This window comes from Geotrypetes seraphini, chromosome 3, assembly GCF_902459505.1.
Source record: "Geotrypetes seraphini chromosome 3, aGeoSer1.1, whole genome shotgun sequence".
NCBI lineage: Eukaryota > Metazoa > Chordata > Amphibia > Gymnophiona > Dermophiidae > Geotrypetes > Geotrypetes seraphini.
The window spans coordinates 401,012,169-401,035,769 of record NC_047086.1 but is presented as its reverse complement, the minus strand read 5'-3'; the positions used below and the strand labels follow the sequence as shown (position 1 = coordinate 401,035,769).

Below are 23,601 nucleotides of genomic sequence, written 5' to 3'. Positions count from 1 at the left end.
GTCGGCCCTGCAGCTCCAGACTTCCTCGCACCTTCTCCCCTCCCCCTTTGGATCGCTATTATTTTAAATGTTATAGCCGCGGAGCTGTATCCATCAGTGGAGATGTCTAACCTCGGCCTGCCCCGGAACTCTTACTGCAACAGTGACTTCCTGTTCCTGCCTAGACGGGCGGCTGCTGCAGTAAGAGTTCCGGGGCAGGCCGAGGTTAGATATCTCCACTGATGGATACAGCTCCGCGGCTATAACAGCTCCTGCAGCTCTGCACTTCCCCACAATTGCCATGCTTCGGTTCCTCTTCTTCCTTCCTTCCTCCCCCCCCCCCCCCCGTGGGACCCTGCGGCACCATCAACTCTTATTCCCTCTAATGTCGGCCCTGCAGCTCCAGACTTCCTCGCACCTTCTCCCCTCCCCCTTTGGATCGCTATTATTTTAAATGTTATAGCCGCGGAGCTGTATCCATCAGTGGAGATGTCTAACCTCGGCCTGCCCCGGAACTCTTACTGCAGCAGCCGCCCGTCTAGGCAGGAACAGGAAGTCACTGTTGCAGTAAGAGTTCCGGGGCAGGCCGAGGTTAGACATCTCCACTGATGGATACAGCTCCGCGGCTATAACATTTAAAATAATAGCGATCCAAAGGGGGAGGGGAGAAGGTGCGAGGAAGTCTGGAGCTGCAGGGCCGACATTAGAGGGAGTAAGAGTTGATGGTGCCGCAGGGTCCCGCGGGGGGGGGAGGAAGGAAGGAAGAAGAGGAACCGAAGCATGGCAATTGTGGGGAAATTTGCGACGCGTGTGTGCGCTGTGAAGAGAAACTTGTGCGCTGCGATGTAATATTTTGTGCGTGAGCGCAGGCCAACGCAGCTTAGCGGGAACACTGATCACAACACAGGCCTGCATCACAACACAGGCTTTCTAGCAGTCTCTGACACTGACTGGCACCCCTGGACCAGTTGCTTATTTTTATCGCCAAAAGCAGGTGCCACTTTTAGAAAATGACCTTGCATTTTTTAAGAATCCACCGGAGGGCTCATTTCAATGTTGAAGAGACCATTTGTATGTCATTGTTGGAGACTGCTAGAAAGCTCGCTATTGACGGAAATAATCCGTTTTGATAATTTGCTGCTAAAATGCGTGCAGGTTAAAGCGTCTGTAAACAGTTTAGCAACTGTTTAGAATCTGGCCCTGAGTGACTACAGATAATTGAGATGTTAGAGGAATTATGATGGTTATATCATCAGCATAACTATACTGTATAGTTGAATGCCTAGATTTGTCAATCTTGTCCCCAAAGACGCTAGATATATATTGAACAGCAATGGCGAAAGAGGGGGATCCCTGTGAAACCCCACAGGAGTTGTCTCATGTACCTAAATGAGTGTTTTCAAAATAAACTTGGTAGGTTCAGGATTTTAAGAAGTCTTGAAACCATTTCATTACCTTGCCAGAAATACCCATGCAGTCAAGACAATCCAGCTGTATTACAAGAGCACTAGAGCCTTTTGCAAACAAAGAGAGTAAATAGTTCTATCATATTAAACTGTCTTGGTACTATGCAGAGGGTGAAAACCAGATTGAGAAACATGTAAGAGAGAGAAGTGGTCCAAGTAGCCCAAATAATGAAATTGAATGTTATATTATGTGCAGAATCACCATGAATTAGTGTTCTAGGCTTGCATCTGAATGTGTGCTGTTGCTCAGTTCCAGGTGGAATAGGTATCCTCTGCCCTAAGCACACAATTCCAATTAATGCTAATTGGCAATGTTCACTTAGTACAGTTTCATCCCAGCTAAATTTATTTTCTATTATTTTTGTACTGCCGTACTTTATGCATGTAAATAGATAGCTAAATGTGTTTCCTGTAATCTAGTCTGAGGCCCAGATTCTAGGTTTATGTTGTCTGCAGATGCATTTAGAAGGAGATGACTAAACGAAACGAAACCTTAAGTTTGTATACCACATCATCTCCATAAAGATAGAGCCGGCATGGTTTACAGCTAAATTCAATAAATGAGGAAGGGACATAATAAGAAATTAGAGGTTATGAAGAGGATAGGTAGTTTTACATTTTAAAGAGATAGCTTTACGTTTTGGAGAAAAGCCAGGTTTTCAGATGCTTTCGAAATAATTAGAATGAGCCTAGGTTCCGCAGCGGGGCAGGGAGGTTATTCCAAAGCTCAGTGAATTTGAAGAAAAGGGATTTCCCTAATTTACCTGCATACATGACGCCTTTTAACGAGGGAAAAGATAGTTTGAGTATGTGGGCGGATCTGGTAGTGTCAGGTCTCGAAGAATTCCAGGATAGTGGGATTAGGGGAGGAAGAATGCCATGTAGGATCTTGAAAATTAGGCAGGTACATTTAAAGGGAATCCTAGAAATCACCGGAATCCAGTGAAGTTTTGACAGAAGCGGGAAACATGATCAAATTTGCTTTTTGCGAAGATAGCCGCAGTGTTCTGAATCTACTGAAGTCTTTGAAGATTTTTCTTGGTTAGACTTAGATAGATGGAATTACAATAGTCCTGTCTGGAAAGAATGATTGATTGTAAAAGGACAGCAAAATGTTGTTGGCGGAAGCAGGATCTCACTTTCCTCAACATGTGAAGACTAAAAAAAACAACTTTTTTTTACCAGAGAGTTGAAATGATCATTAAAGGAAAGTGTAGAGTCAATAATGATGCCTAAAACTTTGCTTGAGAATTCGATCTGCAGTGTGGGACCAGAAGGTAGTGGAATGAGCATGAGTAACTGATCTAATTTTGGGCCAAGCCAGAGTAGTTTTGTTTTGGACTCATTCAGCTTCATTTGTACAGAAACAGACCCGCCCCAAGCTTCACCCACAACACTATCTACATAGCAAATTAAAAAAAATATTCAAATCACTCATTAGGCATTTACTATTATCGCAACAATTCTCTTGTAATCCACTGAATGTATTTCATAGCATCATAACAATTCTTATGTAATCCGCCTTGACCCGTAAGGTAGCAGCGGAATAAAAATCACTATTTTCACTGTATAAATACCTCTGCTGTATATGTACAATCTCTTGCATTGTAAATCTGCATCGTTCTTCGCTGTATGAACACTTATACTGAATATGTACAGTCCCCTGCATTGTAAACTGCTCCCAACTGCATAGTACATTCCCTTGCATTGAATCTTCGCTGTGTATGTACAGTCTCTTACATTGTAAACCGCTCTGAACTGTTTGTGGTATTGCGGTATACAAAAATAAAGTTGTTATTATTATTAATAATGTAATATAATGTAATGAAGCAATTTACAAGACAATTAAATTGGCTTTAAGTAATGGGCAAAAATCTAATCAGGTACTTTGAATTTCCTTCTCTGTACCAATAGGCTACAATCTAACTATAGTACCTATGAAATAAATAATTACTTACATTTACCTATATAAAGAGAAGGAAGAGGGAAAAGATAATACAATAAATTCTGGTACTGTAGGTTCGTAAAATTCACAGCAGAAGAAAAAACTTTAATATCAAAGAACCCCAAAGAAAAATCCTAAAAATAAAAGCAGGGAAAAAAAAATAGCAACAAGCCCAACAAAAATAAACCCTAGTCATTCTCACAACCCTCAGTCTTGACCAGCTTCTAATTCCATGTCCCCCATCGAGGCAGGGCAGCCTGGACTGGTACCACAAAAATGACTCCTCTGCTTCAATTTCCCTGCTCCTGAAAGGCTGGAACCAAACGCGGCAGCTCTGTCGGCGAACTCTGAGATGACAGAACAAAGAGAGGTGGACAGTCCTCCCATGGGACTCCAGAAGTCGTGGGCTGGGAGCTGGATGCAAGCGGAGACTCTGGGCTGAAAGCTGGGCATAAGAGGCATTCTCCATGCCATTAGGGCAGCGCCGCTGCAGCACCAGCCATAAATGCTGGTTCATTTTAGGTGGTTTGTTAGATGACCCCTTTCTGGATTGTAGATCACACATCTGAATCCCTCCGTGCTACTGCTAGAGTCCCCAGGAAGAGCAGCAGTGAGGAGAAATGAAAGAAAACAGTTCCTTCAGAACCTGGCACGCTTTTTCTCCTTGTCACAACTGACTCTGCACCAGTGGGTGTGTCTAAAGCAGTCCCTCCGTGCTGCTGTGTTGAACCAGCTGATAGAATCCCCAGGGACAAGGACAAAACTCATGGGGACAGGATGGGGACAATTTGCTCTATTCTTTGCTTCAGTCTTGATGGAAGAACATGTAGAATATATCTATCTGTCAAGGAAATGGTTTTTAACGGAGTTGATGCGGAGGAACTAAAAGAAATCTTGGTTAACTCGAAGATGTAATGAACTAAATTGATATGTTAAAGCGTGATAAATCATCTGGACCAGATGGTATACATCCCAGGGTACTGAAAGAACTTGAACATGAAATTGCTAATCTGCTGTTATTGATCTATAAACTCTCTCTCTCTCTTAAAATTGTCTGCAGTATCTAAAGACTGGAAGGTGGCTAATGTTGTGTTGATTTTTAAGAAGGGTTCTGGGGTGTTTTGGGAAATTACATAAGCATAACTTTAGACCTGGCAAAATAGTGGAAACTTATAAAAAATAAAATTATGGAACACTTAAACAAACATAGTTTAATGGGACAGTCAGAAGGGGCTCAGCCAAGGGAGGTCTTGACTCACCAATTTGCTTGACTTCTTTCAAGGTGTGAATAAACATGTGGATAAAGGGAAGCCAGCTGATCTAGTGTATCTAGATTTTCAGAAAGCTTTTGACAAAGAATTGGTTACTGGATAAGAGGCAATATTCTATTGTGGATTAAGACTTGGTTACTGGATAGTAAACAGAGGGTAGGGTTAAATGGCTGTTTCTTTAAATGGAGGTAGGTAAATAGTAGAGTGCCACAGGGATCTGTTCTGGAACCAGTGCTATTCAACATATTTATAAATGAACAAGTGAGGTGATTAAATTTGCAGACGACACAAGACTATTTGAAGTTGTCAAAAGACTAGGCATCCAAATGGCAGATGAAATTTAATGTGGACAAATGCAAAGTGATGCACATTGAAAAAAATAATCCAAATCAGTTACCTTATGCTAGGGTCCACCTTAAGAGTTGGCACCCAAGAAAAAGATCTGGGTATCGTAGACACTATGCTGAAATCTTCTGTCCAGTATGCGGCTGCAGCAAAAAAAAAAAAAAAAAAGTAGAGGATGCTAGGAATTATTTAGAAAGGGATGGTAAATAAGACCAGGGATATTATAATGCCTCTATCATTCCATGGTGCATTCTCACCTTGAGTGTTGTGCATAGTTCTGGTTTAGTACTGCTCTCCAGCACTTCTATCTCACGCTCAGCTTTTGGCTTCTACAATCATTTTTTCCAGATTTTTGTCCACAAAGACTGCATTAATACATATTGGATCTCTGAAGAAGGTGTGATCAGCCAAAACATGGCCCGTGCTGGGTCCTTTTATGATAAATGTGGATAGAATTTTTTTAATGTTTCTATTTGTTGTTGTCAAGAATACTTGGAATAAACTACAACTCAAGGTCCGAGAACATTCTCCACATTCTCGTTTGTTTGGATTTACATAGTTCTGATTGCCATATCTAAAAAAAGATATAGCAGAATTAGAAAAGGTTCAAAGAAGAGTGACCATAATGGATAAAGGGGAAAAAACTCCTCTCATATGATGAAATTGGAGCTCTTCAGCTTACAAAAGAGATGTTTGCAGGAGCATTTGATCGAGGCCTACAAAATCCTAAGTGGTGTAGAATGGGGTAAGAATTAAAGGATTTTTCACCTTTTCAAAGTGTACAAAACCCTAGGGACACTCAACGAAATTACATGGGAATACTTTTAAAACAAATAGGAAGAAATGTTTTACTTAAGGAATAGTTAAGCTCTGGAACTTGTTGTCAGAGGATATAGTAACAGTGGTTAGCATAGCTTAAGAAAGATTTGGATAGTTTCCAGGAAGAAGTCCATAGTCTGCTATTGAGACAGACATGGGTTAAGCTACTGCTTGCACTGGATCAGTAGCATGGAATGTTGCTACTATTTGGGTTTCTGCCAGGTATTGTGACCTAGATTGGTCACTGTTGGAAACGAGAAACTGGGCTGGATGAACCATTGCTCTGACTCTGTATGACTGTTCTTATGTTCTTAATTAAGCTCTGAAATTCATTATCAGAGAATGTGGTAAAAGCAGTTAACATAATAATCAATTATATACTCGTATATTACTATAAGTAGGTATTATCTTCTAGTTCTCTGTTATGTATTTTAAGTTTTAACTGTCCTCTCTTTTACTAAGCCATGGTAGAGGTTTCTACCACGGTCCAGAACACTAAATACTCTGACGCTGCTCCATTGCTCATAGAATTCCTATGAGTGTTGAAACATTTAGGGGCAAATCTATAAACGGCGTTCCGGCTGTAGGCAGTGGTAGGCATCCTACCGCTGTGTAGCTAATCAATCAGGACGCACATTTAAAAAAAAAAAAGCCCTGAGGAGGGTTGTCTACATTGTAAGCATTTTCACGAGCCTAAGGAGGTGCGTAGGGCCGCCTAAGCTCACCTAACATAGAAACATAGAAACATAGAAAGATGACGGCAGAAAAGGGCTACAGCCCATCAAGTCTGCCCACTCTACTGACCCACCCCATTAAGTCTGAGTGCATATGACTTAGTTCCTTAGCTCGACCTTCGTAGGGATCCCACGTGGATGTCCCATTTATTCTTAAAGTCGAGCACGCTGGTGGCCTTGATCACCTGCACCGGAAGTCTGTTCCATTGATCCACCACCCTTTCTGTGAAGAAGTACTTCCTGGTGTCACTACTAAATTTCCCTCCTCTAAGTTTAAGCGGGTGCCCCCTTGTGACCGAGGGTCCCTTGGGAACGAATATGTCGTCTTCCAGCTCTACACGACCTGTGACGTATTTAAATGTCTCAATCATGTCACCCCTTTCCCTGCGTTCCTCTAGAGTATAGAGCTGTAATTTGCCCAGTCTTTCTTCGTATGAGAGACCCTTGAGTCCGGAGACCATTCTAGTGGCCATCCGCTGGACCGACTCGGCTCGAAGCACATCTTTACGGTAATGTGGCCTCCAGAATTGCACACAGTATTCCAGATGAGGTCTCACCATGGCTCTATACAGTGGCATTATGACTTCAGGTTTGCGGCTGACGAAGCTTCTCTTGATACATCCCATCATTTGCCTTGCCTTGGACGAGGCCTTCTCTACTTGTTTGGCAGCTTTCATGTCTGCACTGATGATTACTCCCAAGTCCCGTTCTTCTGAAGTCCTAGCTAGTGCCTCTCCATTCAAGGTGTATGTTCTGCATGGATTTCTGCTGCCGAGATGCATGACCTTACACTTCTTAGCGTTGAATCCCAGCTGCCATGTCGAGGACCAGTTTTCCAGCGCGAGCAGATCCTGCGTCATATTATCCTTGAGATTGCTTTCACTTACTATGTTACACAGTTTGGCGTCGTCGGCAAACAGTGCTACTTTTCCCTGAAGCCCCTGGGTCAAGTCCCTTATGAATATGTTGAAAAGGGACGGTCCCAGTACTGATCCCTGCGGCACTCCGCTAGTCATGGCTAGGCATGGGCTAGGCTAGGCTAGGCATGGGCGTGGCTTTGCCTGAAGTGGCCTTTGGTGAGGTTAGGCGGCCCTAGGTGTCTCCCTGGGGCCACGATAGGTGTCTGAATTGTGTAGGCCAGCAAAATGTGGGCCGCTGATCCAATCGTTGCAAGGGAATCTCCCTGCCTCAATCAGATTAATGGCTGTGGCAGGGAACCCCTGCCCCTTCCGCAAAGATTACCAGAAAAAGGGATGCCCAGTTCCTTCTGCTGGAACCCCCGAAGCCACCCCCCACCCTCAAATGTCTTCAGCAGAAGGAGTGCCCAGTTCCTCTTGCCGCCACCACCCTGAGATATCTCCCGGCAGGAGAGATGCCCAGTTCCTCCTGCTGGAAACACCCCAACCCCCTGAGACATCATCCAGCAGGAGGGATGCCCACTCCGCCAAGACATACCCCAGCAGGAGGGATGTCCGGTCCCTCCTGCCGGAACCCCCCCTGAGACACTGGCACCCCGAACCCCCCATCCCACCTGCCCCCCCCCAGTACCTTATTTAGTTGGCTGGATGGAGGGATGCTTACTCCCTCCAGCCAGCAGGCCCACCTTCACTGAATGGCGGGCCTTCCCCTTCCCAGTGCATTGTGGGATGCACCGAAAGGAGCCTAAGGCCCTGATTGGCCAAGGCACTTAAGGCCCCTCCCATAGAACGGCCTTAGGCACCTGGGCCAACCGGGATATTAGGCCACTCTTGCAGTGAATTTTGGGATGCACTGGGAGTGGCCTAACATTCTAATTGGTCAGAATCCGGCCCTTAGTGCTTAGTAAAAGAGGGCCTGTATTTCTTTTTATGTATGTGTTCTTGTTTCCCCACATAGAACTGTTGGATGCAGTGGGTTACAAATTTTTTTAAATAAATAAAAATACATCATGTTTGTCTACGTGTTCTGTAATTTCCTACATTGAAGTCAGGCCTACTGGTCTGTAATTTCCCAGATCATTCCTGGAACCCTTTTAAAAAATCAACGTTGTATTGGGCACCCTCCAGTCTTTAGGTACTACAGATGATTTTAATGATGGCTTAGAGATCACTAATAGTAGATCAGCTATTTTATGTTTGAGTTCTTTCAGTATCCTTGGGTGTATACTATCTGTTCCAGGTAACTTCTCACTCTTTGTTAATTTGACTCAGTACGTGTTCCAGGTTCACAGAGATATGAGTTCCTTCATGTCGTCATCCTTGAAAACCATTTCTGGTATAGGTAGTTCTTTTACATCTTCTTTGATAAATACCGAAGCAAGTTTCCAAGTTTATTTACAGTTTGATATACTGACCATCAAACAAATATCTGGATGGTTTACAATTGTTAAAATTAGAGTTTAAAAAAGTAATAAGAAAAATAGGGTAACATAAGACAAAGATATGGAAAAAAGTTTCCTCCAATTGGTTTTAAAAGTATTTTCATGTAACTTCGAGTGTCCCCTAGTCTTTGTCATTTTTGACAGAGTAAAAAAATCGATCCACTTGTACCCGTTCTACTCCACTCAGGATTTTGTAGATTTCAATCATATCTCCCCTCAGCCGTCTCTTTTCCAAGTTGAAGAGCCCTAACCGTTTTAGTCTTTCCTCATATGAGAGGAGATCTAACCCCTTTACCTTGGTCGCTCTTCTTTGAACTTTTTCTAGTGTCACTATATCTTTCTTGAGATAAGGAGACCAGAATTGAACACAATACTCCAGATGAGGTCGCACCATGGAACGATACAGGGGCATTATAACATTCTTAGTCTTGTTAACCATCACTTTTTAAATAATTCCCAGCATCCTGTTTGCTTTTTTGGCCGCCACCACACATTGGGCGGAAGGTTTCATCATATTGTCTACGATGATACCAAGATCTTTTTCTTGGGCGCTAATCCACAAGGTGAACACGAGCATCCAGTAACTGTGAGTCAGGTTATTCTTCCCAATGTGCATCACTTTGCATTTGTCCACATTCAATTTCATCTGCCAATTTCCTAAGGTCCACCTGCAATTTTTCACAATCCGCATGCGTTTTAACAACTTTGAACAGTTTAGTGTCATCCGCAAATTTAATGACCTCACTCGTCGTTCCAATTTCCAGATCATTTATAAATAAGTTAAATAGCACCACTCCTAGTACAGACCCCTGCAACACTCCACTGTTTTTCTCTCCTCCATTGAGAAAAATGGCCATTTAACCCTACCCTCTGTTTTCTATCTGATAACCAATTCCTAATCCACAACTTAACTTTGCCACCTATCTCATGACACTTCAATTTTCTCAGGAGCCTCTCGTGAGGAACTTTATGAAAAGCTTTCTGGGAGATCATGTGATGCAGTAGGCTGAGGCAGACGTGTGCTGCCTGAGCTCTCGGGCCCCGAGTCACCCTGCATTCTACATAGCAGCCCAGATTCTGAGCTAGCCGGGAGGTAATTTTGCTTATTTTGAGCCGCATGGACAGATTCCTCGCGTCCCTGGTACTGCAGATGACCACACGCAATACAAAAAAGATCACGAATGGCAGCTGCTGGGGACCGACAAAATGGCGTCGGGAACCTCAGCCGCGGTCACTCAGCTTGCACCCGAAGCACTGCGGGACATCACACAGGCAGTTACTATGGCGGTGCAACCAGGTATTGAGCAGCTTTCTGACCAACTACAGGGGCTAGAAAACATGCTAGCAGACACTAACCGCCGCACCACGGAAGTGGAGGCCCGTGTGTCTAAATTGAAAGACACTTCTGGAGATCAGGATAAAACTTTGCAAGACCTGCAGGCACTTACCCGTGCGCAAGCAGAACGGATTGAAGACCTGGAAAACCGTTCCTGCAGGTCTAATCTTCGTTTTCTGGGCAAACCAGAGACGGTGTCAGGGTCCTCCTTACTGTGGGCCATGGAACTGTGGCTGGATGCAACTTTTCCCATTAGGTAGGGCCTAAGCCCTGTTTGCCTGGAGCGGGCACATCATATGGGCAGAGAGCAGATTCGCGGAGCTGGAGTGGCAGAGGTGTACCCTATATCTTGATGTGAAGGGGGCTCGGGGAGGCACCGACTCGTGATCTTACACAACTCTAGACCCTCTTTGGAGTGGTGTCTATAGCTGTGACAATTTAGGAATGTGGGTTTGGGAACTGGGAGGGAGGGTGGGAGTGTGTGGTGGGTGTGGGGTGGGAGAGGGTTTGAGCATTTTGTTTGTGTAGTGGTGTGTGACCTTCCTTTGGAAAAGTGGCCCAAAGGGATCAGGAACAGATGTTAGATGGTCATTTGGAAGACTGTGGGTACTACTCCTACTTTTGCTATCTGGGTTAGGCTGGGAACCCGGGATAGTTCACCTATATGGCAATAGCTATTGTTTGGCAAGGTATTTTATACCCTAACTAAGCTATGACTACTATATTAAGAATCATATCCTGGAATGTATTGGGTATTACTTCCCCTATTAAAAGAACTAAAATATTGACTCAGTTGAAGCTGCATAAGGCAGATATAGTCTGCCTGTAGGAAACCCGCCTGACTGATCTTGAACATTCCAAATTGAAGAGATCTTGGGTGGGCTCAATATATACAGCTTCTTCCCCATAGAAGCGAGCGGGAGTAGCAATTTTAATTTGCAAGTCTTTACCCTTTCTAGCCCAAGTTGTAGAAAGTGATCCACAGGGTAGATATTTATTGCTTCATTTGACGATGGGAACATATTCGTTTTACCTTCTAAACGTGTACGCACCCAACGTTTATGATCTCTCCTTTTTTGAATGAATTACTGCAATGTTGCTTGCACGAGTGACAGATAACATCTTTCTGGCGGGGGACTATAATCAAGTCCTGGACCCGAATAATGATCGATCCTCTCTGGGAACGTCCACAGGGGTGAGCCGGACGCGGGGTATCCCGTATCTGTGTGCCAAGTTGGACCTGGTCGATCCATGGCGCCCATTACACCCGACAGAAAAAGATTATACACATAGGTTGCGGACACATAGCACCCTTTCCAGAATAGATTATATTCTCTCCACCAGCAGGGCCTTTCTTAATATAGACTCCACAGTTATTGGCCCTGCGGCGATATCTGATCACACATTGATTTGTTTAGATGTGAATGTAGGCTTTGGATTGCGGGGCCCGAAACGCTGGCATTTTCCTAGCTACTTGTATTGGGATGATCATTTTCAAAAATACTTGACAACTAAATGGGAAGAGTTTTCAGAGTTTAATGACTAGCACCGGCAAGATCCCATACTATTCTGGAGCACTGCTAAGGTGGTTCTTATGGGGGATTGTATAGCATATGTTATCGATCGCAACAGACGCTTGTCTAGAGGCATAGTTCGTTTGGAACGAGAATTAGCTGTAGCTAAATGCCGATATACTCAACAGCTGTTCCGTGCTAACAAGGAATACCTTATTTCTTTAGAGACAGCTTTAAATTCCTTTATACATGAGCGCACAGTTAAGATGTTGTTTTACCAGAAGTTTCAATATCATCGTTATGGGAATCGATCGGAGAAATTGCTGGCACATTTGACTAAACAAGCATGGGGACAGCACTTTGTCTTTTGGCTTAGAGATGGCCTGGGCCAGTTACAACATTCTACTGACCAGATAGCGTGATTATTCCGCGACTACTTTAAGGGTATCTACGGCCGGCGGGATTCGGGGACAGGGCCTCCCATTTGGGATTATTTGGAGGATTCCGGCTTTCCTAAATTGCTAGAGCAGGATGTGCAGTCTTTGAATGCACCAATTACTTTTAAAGAATTACAAAAAGCCATTCAGACCCAAAGGAATTATTTGACCCCAGGGCTGGATAGCTTCCCTGCTGAATTTTATAAGTTATTAGCCCCCCAGCTTGGGCCCCCATTACGTGAATACTATGCTCAAGTAGTTAAGGGAGGGAGATTGCCGGAGACAGCCAATGAGGCCTTAATCACTTTAATTTTGAAGCCTGGGAGGGAGGGAATGGCTCCTGAATCCTCTAGACCTATATTGCTTTTGGATGTGGATATAAAAATATTGTCAAAAATATTCACAGATCGATTAGCACTCTTTCTTCCCAATCTCATTGTCCCTGATCAGGTGGGTTTTGTGAGAGATAGACAGGCAATCCATAATGTCCGTAAGGCGATTGACCCTGGCACATACGCAGGCTCAAAACATACCAATGTTGTTACTTGGTTTAGATGCCGCACAAGCTTTTGACCAAGTAGACTGGACATATTTATTTGAGGTGCTTGATTACATCGGATTGAATGGTTGGTATGCTCGGGCGATACAGACTTTATACGTGAACCCGAGGGCACATCTCCTGGTTAATGATGTAATTACTCACCCATTGTTTCACAGGACGGGGATATTCTTGGAGTAGATTTTCTGGGATGTCTGTGAAGGTTTTAGCTTTCGCAGATGATCTGTTATTCATATTAACTGGACCGAGTCACTCCATTCCCCATTTATTACAAGCTCTGGAGGAATTCCGATTTTATTCGGGGTTCACCTTAAATTATAGGAAATCCACTGCTTTGGCTGGCCCGCTCACCCTGCAACAGTCTTGGGCTTTTACATGGGCTACGACTTCTATCAAATATCTGGGAGTATGGATCCCTAGAGACCTTAAGACCCTTTACAAGTGTAACATCTCCTCTTTATTGATTGATACGTTACAACGACTTCAACTGTGGTCCAATTTTCCCCTTTCAGTGGTGGAACGGGTAGCCCTGTATAATATAATGCTTTTTCCCAAATGGTTGTACCAATTCCAGGTACTTCCTTTATTATTATCCCATACCCATAACGTCCATCTTACTAAGGGATTACAATGTTTTATATGGGGGGGGGACGTCGCCCTCGCATGACACTTCCTCGAATGTGCATCCCTAGGGAAAGGGGAGGATATGGTTTGTTGAAAATTCGCTGGTATGCCTTGGCCTGCCAGATGCGACACATTAATGATTGGTTTAGAGGCACTTCTCACTTTTCTGCAACTCCAATAGAACTGTCATTATTGGATCCTTACCATACTAGTTATGTATTACATGTTACCGACCCGTCACTCCGCCTGATAGTAGCAAATTACCCTGTTTTTGCTCCGGCTAGGTGGACATGGCGGTGGATTTGTAAAAGTGCTAAACTGTCTTCTGTGGTTTCTCTGTATTTACCTATTCAGGGCAATAGGGCATTTTTTCCGGGACTGCAAAATGCTTCATTTCAACGATGGGCTGTAAAGGGCCTCCGATATTTATTTCAATTGTACTCGGAGGATGGAATCTTGGCTTCCTTTTTAACTTTATGTCGTACGTTTGACTTACCAGCTACAGACCTATTTGCTTATTACCAGATATGACATTATATTCAGTCTTTGCCAGTCGAACATCTTACGGAAGACAGTCGTGAAGCAATTTCTGAGCTCAGTCTATCAGCTCAACATAGGATCCCTCTTAAATTTCATTTAATAGGCCTCTGAGATTGCCAAGCGGGACCTAATCTGGACATTTTGGCGACCACTTGGGCGGAAGACCTGAAGTGCTCTTTGACAGCTCAATAGATGCAACAGGTGCTGAAAACCATCGAGAGAGCGTCTGCCAATGTTACTCACTGGGAATTACAATTGAAGGTGGTTCTGCGGCTCTACATTCCCCCTGAAATGGCAGCTCGGATGGGAATTACTCTCACTTATCATTGCCCCAAGTGTGCACAGGCTCATGCTTCATTGGGACACATGCTTTGGACTTGTCCTTTGATTCGCCAATTCTGGCGTGATCTGGGCAACTATATCACATCCCTCTGGGGCAGACGTTGGTCACCTACGCCCAGAGCCTTATTTGGTTATTATACTATTGCTACACCGAAATTGAAAAGGATGACAGCTTTTGTAGCGTGGACTGTGCTTTTGGGAAAGAAAGCCATTTTGACAAAGTGGATATCCCAGGACCCCCGACTTACAGTCAGTGGAGATCTTTGATGATAGTACAAGCCTCTTTGGAGCGGAGACAGGCTGATGACCTTGACTTGGGCCCAGGTCGCCGCTTCTGTCAGATTTGGGAACGTTTTTGGATGGACCTTACACCCCAGGCCCGTGGATGATTCCTGAACTTGTGAAGGGAGTTGACACTACTGTTGTTGGTGAGAGGGAGGAGGGTGTGGGTGGAGGGATGGTGGGGGTTTGAGTTGTGCACATGTGAGAGTTTCTGGATTACACTGCTATGAGTTTTTACTTGCACCTTTTTTTTTTTTTTTTAACCGTTAATACAAATATTTAAACACTAGTCTTTAAGCCCGTTACATTAACGGGTGCTAGAACATATGTGTGTGTGTCTGTCTTTATTTCTTTCTCTCTCTCTCCTTAGCCGCTTTTTTTCTTTCTGCCTTTCTTTTTCCTTGGCTGTCCATCACCACCCCTTGCCTGCTCCCCCTGTCCATTTTCCCTTCCTTTTACCTCCCCTGTGTCCACCACCACCCCTTCACTGCTCTCCTTATGCAGCAGCAGCCCTTCTCCCTTTGTTTTACCTCCCCCCTGTCCAGCAGCACCTGTTTCCTTCTCCCCCTGTCCAACATTAGTCCTCCGTTCCTTTTTTCTTCACCCCCCCCGTCCATCAGCATCTCTTTTGTTCTCCCCCCTGTCCAACGGGTGCTAGAGTAGACTGTTTTTTTTTCCTTTCTCTCTCTGTGCTAGGATGCTGTCTGTCTGTCTGTCATTCTTTCTGTCTGTGTCTCTGCCTTGTGCCCTGACTTCCTGTATTTCTCCATTGCGCCATGCCTGCCTATCTCTTGGTGTGTGCCCCCAGCACACCTTTCTCCCCAAAAGAGCCCCGTTTTCCAATGCCCCTGCCCCCTTTTGTGCCATGCCTGCCTGCTCCGTGGCCCCCTTCTGTTTCCCCCCTATGATTGCTGCTGGCCCAGCAAACCCCTCACCTCAAAGCAGCCCCTTTCTCTCTCCCCCTGTTTGCCTGCCATGCCTGCCTGCTCCCTGTGCATCAGCATCAGCATTTCCCTCCCCTTCACCTGTTCCTTCGTAGCAGCATGCAGATAAAACGGCTCCCTTAGTTATTTGCTGGATTTTTTTTTTTTTTTAAAGTTTAAAGATGCCGACGCGGCTCCTCTCACGATCCCGCCTGCGTCGGAAGCCTTCTCTGACACAGGCCGGGATCGTGAGAGGAGCCACGGCGGCAGCATTAAACTTTAAAAAAAAAAATCGAACAAAGAACTAAGGGAGCCGTTTTCAAAGCCGCTGCCGCAGCTTAAGGGACAGGATTGTACAGCTGGACTTGCTCCTGGGCCCGCGTCTGCCCTCCTCCGACAGCCGGCTCCCTCGAAGCCCTCCTCCCCTCCCCCTTTCCCTTCCCGCGGTCCGTCTGGCTGCGGTCTGGCCTGTGGAGGCGATTGGCTGGTGACGTGCAACCCGCGCATGCGCACTAAAAAAAACGGGACAGCTCAGGGAACACGATTTTTTTAGTGCGCATGCGCGTCCTACCATTTTATTATATTAGATATCAAAAGCTTTCTGAAAATCTAGATATACTATATCAACCGGTTTACCTTTATCCACATGTTTGTTCACACCTTCAAAGAAGTGAAGCAAATTTGTGAGACAAGATCTCCCTCGGCAGAACCCATGCTGACTCTGTCTCATTAAATCATGTTTGTCTACGTGTTCCGCAATTTTATTTTTTTATAATCATTTCTACCATTTTGCCCGGCACTGAAGTGAGGCTTACCGGTCTGTAATTTCCCGGATCTCCCCTGGAGCTCTTTTTAAAAATTGGCGTAACATTGGCCACCCTCCAATCTTTAAGTACTACAGATGATTTTAGCGACAGATTACAGATCACTAACAGCAGGTCAGCAATTTCATGTTTGAGTTCTTTTTGTACCCTGGGATGTATACCATCTGGCCCTGGCGATTTATCACTTTTTAACTCTTGGGTTTCACCAGGCTCATGTTTCTATATTCATTATCCTTATCCAGAGACATGATCCTGGAAACTTAGGAGTCCTACGGGTGAGAATATTATGCCTGCTTGTCCTTGGAGAAAGGAAAAATACTTACTGGTTGCAGGTGTTCTCCGATGAAAGTGGGCATATATTCTCAGAACCTGCCCATCTTCCCGAGTAGGCTGCTTAGCTTTGTTACTGTACTGAGGGTCCCGCAGGCTGTCATCAGGTGGAAAGGGGCCAGCACGCACATGGTATGAGCACTGCCTATAGATTTAAAGTGATAGTGCACTTGGTAATGTCTGTGTGAGGTTCCATGGATGTCATAAAAATAAAAATGCCCTTTTAAGGGCTAAATTTACAATCCAAATTCTAAACTTCTGTTATTTTTACCCAACCAACTGTTTTATCCTTTTATGTCTCGCCTTTTCTATATCAATTGTAGTTCTTCCCTACTGTCCCATTGTGTGGCTGTATGTCTTGGTATGTTACCTTTTTCCTTGTTTTTATATGTTCTAATGTAATTTTACAATTTGTTTTTATGTAATTTTATTTTGTTAACCATTTAGAAACTAGAATAAGCAGTCAAAAAATATTTTAATAAACTTGAAACTAAACTTGTCATCGCCCACATGTGAGAATGTTTTTATTTGAATTTGTATTTTTGGTAGGTCTTTCATTTTATGTGTGTTTACTTTGTAATCCGCCTAGTTGATAGGTGGAATAGAAATTCTTAAATAAATATATATACCTTCTGTCCTCAAGGAATGCCTGCTGTAGGTAAGTATCTTTGCTTTCTTTCCCCTACTCTCCCTTGCAGAGCTCTAAGTCAGGAATAATTTCAAAAGTATCAACAGAAATACTTTAGCTGGTTATAGGGAACATTAGAAAACTTGAATGTTTAACAGTGGAAGTGTTACAAATTAGTGAATGAAAGGGTATCGAGATTTTGTTTCATATTAATTATTATTATTATTTTTTTTTTACGAATTCAGAATAAGAAAACATTGCAAATAATTAGTTATGCATTGCAGAAATATGCAGAGGAAGGGACAATTTTTTTAAATGAAAACCCATCATTCAGCCTATAATTATCTTCGGTGTCAGCAACATCACAGATGAGTACGACTGAGGTTTAGCAACTTACATAGGAAGAACTCTTGGGTTTCTTTTCTTCTGATGTACAATAATTCTACATGCTTAGAAAGAATGCTGTCTTTAATTGTCCTGAAAGAATGACAAATGCTATCTTGGTCTGGTGGACGAAGACAATGAACTGAATATACTAGTCTGTCATTTAAAAAAAAAAAAATCATTTGTACCATAAATGCCAGGGAGAAACACTCCTGTGGTCAGCAACCTTCAGCAGTATTAAGGTCAGATAAGAGTTTTTCTGAACCTTTATGAACTGTTGGATAAAGGGCACTATATTGTTCCTTAAACATCTGGGGAGGCTTCACGAAGGAGCGCTGTGTTCACACAGTAAGACAAGCTCCCTATTCATGACAGGACTATTTTTGTTATGCTGTATTCCCCTTTTGTGCTAGATGAAAAATGAGAGTGAGACCTAAACAAAGTGTTAACCTTTAGGGAACAAAGGGAAAGCAAGAGAGGACAGAGCAGTATGTAGGACTGGCCGAAAGGGCTCCTGTGGGAAGAAAACTTTCTTCCACTCTTCCCAGATTCCTCTATCCTTAAGGCTATCTGGCTTCCTTGTGTGCTTCTGCTGGAATAAAAACACTTTGCAATTCTACAGCCATCATCTCTGCTCTCTGTGCGAGGGAGAGAGAGCTCTGGCTAAATACTCTCCTTAAAATGCCTCTATCCATAAACTCTGGGTGACAGAATGCAGAAAAGGGACCCACTTCTCTCCCCCATCTCTTTGTGATAGAGATGTTGTGATCCCAATGACTTCAGCTGACAGCTGAGCAATTAAGCCACTGACAGGTAGTGAATTGGAAGTGGGGAGGTGAAGTGAGAACTACAATTACCAGCCTGCCCTTCATTGCTTGCAAATTTGGGTACTGGAAGGAGTAAGAAGTGAGCATGAACAATGGAGTCAAATCAGGGACTGCACAATATTTGATCAAAAAAGCTGTTGGCTATGTTGAAATCTATGAAATTGAGCCATGTTGCAGCTTTAGTAAAAATGTTGGGTTTTTTTTCCTTCTTGATGAGAGTTTAGAAGCCTCAACACATTTTATATTCAGTCCTTAGCCTGTCATTAGATGATAATTACTGATGAATTATTTTCTTTTGGTATAGTAGACTGGACTTTCAGGTTGAAGGCAAAAGCAAAGTGCATTTAGTTTTAAAACCTTCAGCTAGTGCACTTTTACAATGACACATTTCACTAAAAAAAAATGTAGACAAATGGTTGTGGAATGGAAGGGTCTTGTATACATATGTGGTGAAATTATCCTCATAGCTGGCTTTAAGAAAGGTTTGGACAAGTTCCTGGAGGAAAAGTCCATAGTCTGTTATTGAGAAAGACATGGGGGAAGCCACTGCTTGCCCTGGATCGGTAGCATGGAATATTGCTACTCCTTGGGTTTTGGTCAGGTACTAGGGACCTGGATTGGTCACCATGAGAACAGGCACCTGGGCTTGATGGACCATTGGTCTGACCCAGTAAGGCTATTCTTGTGTTCCGGTTTTGGGATGCTTTCAAAAAATTTTGGAACCTGGGGAGTTGAGTTCGTTAAGCTGTGCTTCCCGGCAGCGCGGCTAGTTCTCGCTGCCAATTGGAAGAACTCTGTGCAGCCTGACTGGCGTTTGGTGATTGACGAGTTGTGTCTTTGGCGCACCATGTACAATCTCAGTGCTTAAACATGGCACCTTTCTTCTTCGTTTTGTACTTGATCATTGTATATATTCTGTATTCTAATGATGTTTGTTTCTGTATGGCATGTTTTGTCAATAAAATAGTTTGCATATAAAGACATCAAATACAAAAAAGTGTCAGAAAAAAAATATTCTTAATAGTGGAACTCTCTACCAAAGGAATTAAAACTAGAAAAAGATGCCAAAAAGCTCAAGAAGGGAATGAAAACCTTCCTTTTCTCAGATTACTTTAATATAAGAATCATTCCGGGGGGAGGGGGGGAAATATAATGGAGTTAGCTCACAACTATACAGTTAATACATGATAGGATGAAGCAGGATATGGAAAGGAAGTTTAAATGATGATAAATTTTTTTTTTTAATCTGTTACATTTACATAACAAAAACACAGATATATCCTGTTCAAACATAGCATATAAATGCTCATCAAATAAAGTCAAAGGCAATTGTTATTAATGATCAAATCCACATTAAATGGTTAACATCTTGGCAGGCTAAGAGATGTGGCACACTCTCCAGCAAACAAATAATAATTTAAGAAACTATCTGCAAAGGTTTATTTCTAAGAAAATCTTTAAGTGGACTGGATCCAGAAACACATATTTGTCACTTGCAAATGAAATAAGGCATTTACAAGGGAATTTTAAGAAGAAAGTCGTGCCCACCGCTAAGGTCTTGGGCCTAAGCAATAGAAACTGCTTCCTCTTTAACTGAGTCTGTTTAGAAACATCAGGAAATGGTAACACTCGTTGGCCACAAAACAGAGCTTGTTTTTTAGTAAAATACAACTTCAGAATAACCTGTTTCTCTAGTTCTGTTTTGAAAGCTACCAAAGTGTAGCACGTTTTGTAATTGTGTCCTTAGAGGATTCAAGAAAATGAGACAAATCCAACTGTCTGGTGATACTAATTTGTCTATTTCCCCCTCATCTATCACCTCCCTAGAAGCCCTTTAAAATGATAAATCCCCAGGATCGGATGGCATCCATCTGAGGGTCATCAAGGAACTGAAAAGGGACTATAGCTGAACTGCTTCAACTAAAAGCCAATCTGTCGATCAAATCGGGAAGGATTCCGGAAGACCGGAAGGTGGAGATTTACACCGATCTTCAAGAAAGGTTTGAGGGGAGATTCGGGAAACTACAGACCGGTGAGTCTGACCTCGGTACCAGAAAAGATGTTAGAGGCGCTTATAAAGGACCGCATCATTGATCACCTTGCCGGACATAATCTGATGGGGACAAGCCAGCACGGCTTCAGCAAAGGAAGATCTTACTTGACGAACTTGCTGCATTTCTTCAAGGGAGTAAACAGGCAAATAGACAAGGGTGACCCGGTCGACATTGTATATCTGGATTTTCAGAAAGCATTTGACAAGGTTCTGCATGAACGACTACTTCAAAAAATTGTGAGCCATGGAATCGAGGGTGAAATGCTCATGTGGATTAAAAACTGGCTGGCGGATAGGAAACAGAGAGTGGGGGTAAATGGACAATACTCGGACTGAGAAAGTGTCACAAGTGGAGTGCCGCAGGGTTCAGTGCTTGGACCCGTGCTCTTCAACATATTTATAAACAATCTGGAAATTGGTACGACGAGTGAGGTGATTAAATATGCAGATGACACGAAGTTATTCAGAGTAGTGAAGACGCAGGAGGATTGTGAAGACCTGCAATGTGACAAACACGCTCGAGAAATAGGTTGCGTCATGGCAAATGAGGTTCAACATGGATAAGTGTAAGGTGATGCATGTCGGTAACAAAAATCTTATACATGAAAACAGGATGTCCGGTGTGGTACTTGGAGAGACCCCCCAAGGAAAGAGACCTGGGAGTACTGGTCAACAAGTCGATGAAGCCGTCCGCGCAATGTGAGGCGGCGGCAAAAAGGGGAAACAGAATGCTAGGAATGATTAAGAAGGGGATCACAAACAGATCGGAGAAGGTTATCATGCCACTGTACCGGGCCATGATATGTCCTCACCTGGAATACTGTGTCTGGCACTGGTCGCTGTACATGAAGAAGGACACAGTACTACTCGAAAGGGTCCAGAAAAGAGTGATTAAAATGTTAAGGGGCTGGAGAAATTGCTGTACAGCGAGAGATTAGAGAAACTGGGCTTCTTCTCCCTTGAAAAGAGGAGACAGAGGGAACATGATCGAAACATTCAAGATAATGAAACACAGAAACATAGAGTATGACGGCAGAAAAGGGCCGGCGGCCCAACAAGTCTGCCCACTCAAGAACCCTCAATCCCCTGAGAAACCATAGCAACCCCACTTGCCTGTCCCATCGACTCTTGAAGTCGAGCATGCTACTGGCCTCTACCATCTGTTGTGGAAGACCATTCCATTGATCAATCACCCCTTTTGGTGAAGAAGTATTTCCTGGTGTCACTATGAAATCTTCCCCCCTTAAGTTTTAGCGCATGCCCTCTTGTCGCCGTGGGACCCTTAAGAAAAAAGATTTCTTCCTCCACTTCAATGCGGCCCATGATGTATTTGAATGTTTCTATCACGTCTCCCCTTTCTCTGCGCTCCTCGAGAGAATATAAGGGCAATCTGGTCAGACGTTCTTCATATGGAATATCTTTAAGTCCTGAGACCATTCTAGTGGCCATTCTCTAGATCAACTCCATTCTCTTCACGTCCCTTTGATAATGTGGCCTCCAAAACTGGACACAGTACTCGAGATGAGGTCTCACCATGGATCTGTATAACGGCAGTATGACTTCAGGATTTCGGCTGATAAAGCTCCTTCTGATGCAACCCAGCATTTGTCTAGCCTTTGCTGAAGCTTTCTCCACCTAATTGGCAGCCTTCATATCTTCCCGGATGAGAACTCCCAAGTCCCTTTCTGCAGTAGTTCTTGTTAAGTTTTCACCGTTCAAGGTGTATGTTCTGCATGGATTTCCGCTTCCAAGATGCATTACTTTACATTTTTTGGCATTAAAGTTCAGTTGCCAAGTACTGGACCATTGTTCCAGTAAAAGTAGGTTCTTCATAAACATCATTTTTAAATCAAGAATATAAAAAATAATACATATCCGTATTTTCTAATTAGAATCAAGAACTACATTAAATTACTTAAATTTTAAACTCAAGTCCACCATTAGAGGATCTAGATGTAACAAGGGCGATTTAATAACAAAAAATATCTAGAAGTATGCTACAACTGATCTAAGCTGAACTCAAAGTCCCCCCCCAAAAAAAAAACCCCCATCTAATCTAGGGCTAGGTCTTATCTTTTTCCAGGTGAGACAATGACAGAAAGGCCGTCAGCTGGAGAGGTTCAAAGAAAACATATTTCTGAGAAGAATAATACACTATAAATTTGCATGGATGACGTAAATAAAAAGTTGCCCCTAAGGCCAACACCCCCGGCTTTAATAATAGAAATTCTTTACGACGTCTCTGGGTGTCTCTGGCAAGATCTGGATACATTTGTATCTGCATTCCTAGGAATTGTTTCTGTTTATTTTTAAAGAAAAGTCTCAATAACCAGTTTTTGTCAGGGGCCAAAGCCACTGTTAATAGTAAAGTTGCCGGCACTGCTTTTTCACTATTCGAGGATTCCAGTAAAGTGGACACATCCAAGTTTTCCTGCATAACCTCTTGTTGTTGTTTCAATTGATTAGTAGGAAGATAATAAACTTGTGTAAATGGTGGTATCATTTCTTCAGACAGTCCCAAGATTTCCACCATATATCTTTTCAGCATCTCCCGAGGAGTAATCATTAAGACCTTAGGAAAATTCACCAATCTTAGATTATTACCACGGGAAAAGTTTTCCAAAGACTAACTTCCTCCTAAGATTAGTGTTATCTTTAATTAGTGTTTCATAGATTTGTTTGGTCTTAAATGATTCTTGGTTAATGCTGACAAACTCTTTTTTAAGCTCTATTGTTTCCTACTTCAAATCTTGAATATCCTTATCGTGAACTTTTATTTTCTCTTCTATTTGATTTAATTGAGGTTTTATCAAATTGGGAATATTAGCAACCAGGTCCCAGATAGCTTCTAGTGTTACCTCACGGGGTCTTTGAAGATGAAAAGAGTGAGCTGCAAACGCTTCTCCTGTTGATGGTTCTCCCTGTTGAACACTCTCCTGGATCTGTCCGTTCCCCTTTGGTGTTGACTCCTCAGTTTCTACATACAGACTCTCTTGCAAATGTAGTGTCTGGTTGTCAACAGCCTCCAGAGCAGGACGTACTCCCTCTTTGGAGAGTTCCCCCGCCCGCGGGGAGCTGGT

At 43.2% G+C, this 23,601-nt stretch overlaps 1 protein-coding gene and 1 long non-coding RNA gene across 2 annotated transcripts in view; one reads left to right on the top strand and one right to left on the bottom strand.

Annotated features, from left to right (window-relative positions):
• The window catches only part of ZFAND3 (zinc finger AN1-type containing 3), a 499,096-nt gene that overhangs the window by 62,195 nt on the left and 413,300 nt on the right, over nt 1-23,601 (top strand). The window lies entirely within an intron of this gene.
• Nucleotides 1-23,601, bottom strand: part of LOC117357574 — a 67,778-nt gene that overhangs the window by 15,328 nt on the left and 28,849 nt on the right. Inside the window, exon 2 of the long non-coding RNA XR_004538829.1 lies at nt 16,623-16,774. This is a non-coding gene — a long non-coding RNA (uncharacterized LOC117357574). The remainder of the gene's footprint in view (nt 1-16,622; nt 16,775-23,601) is intronic.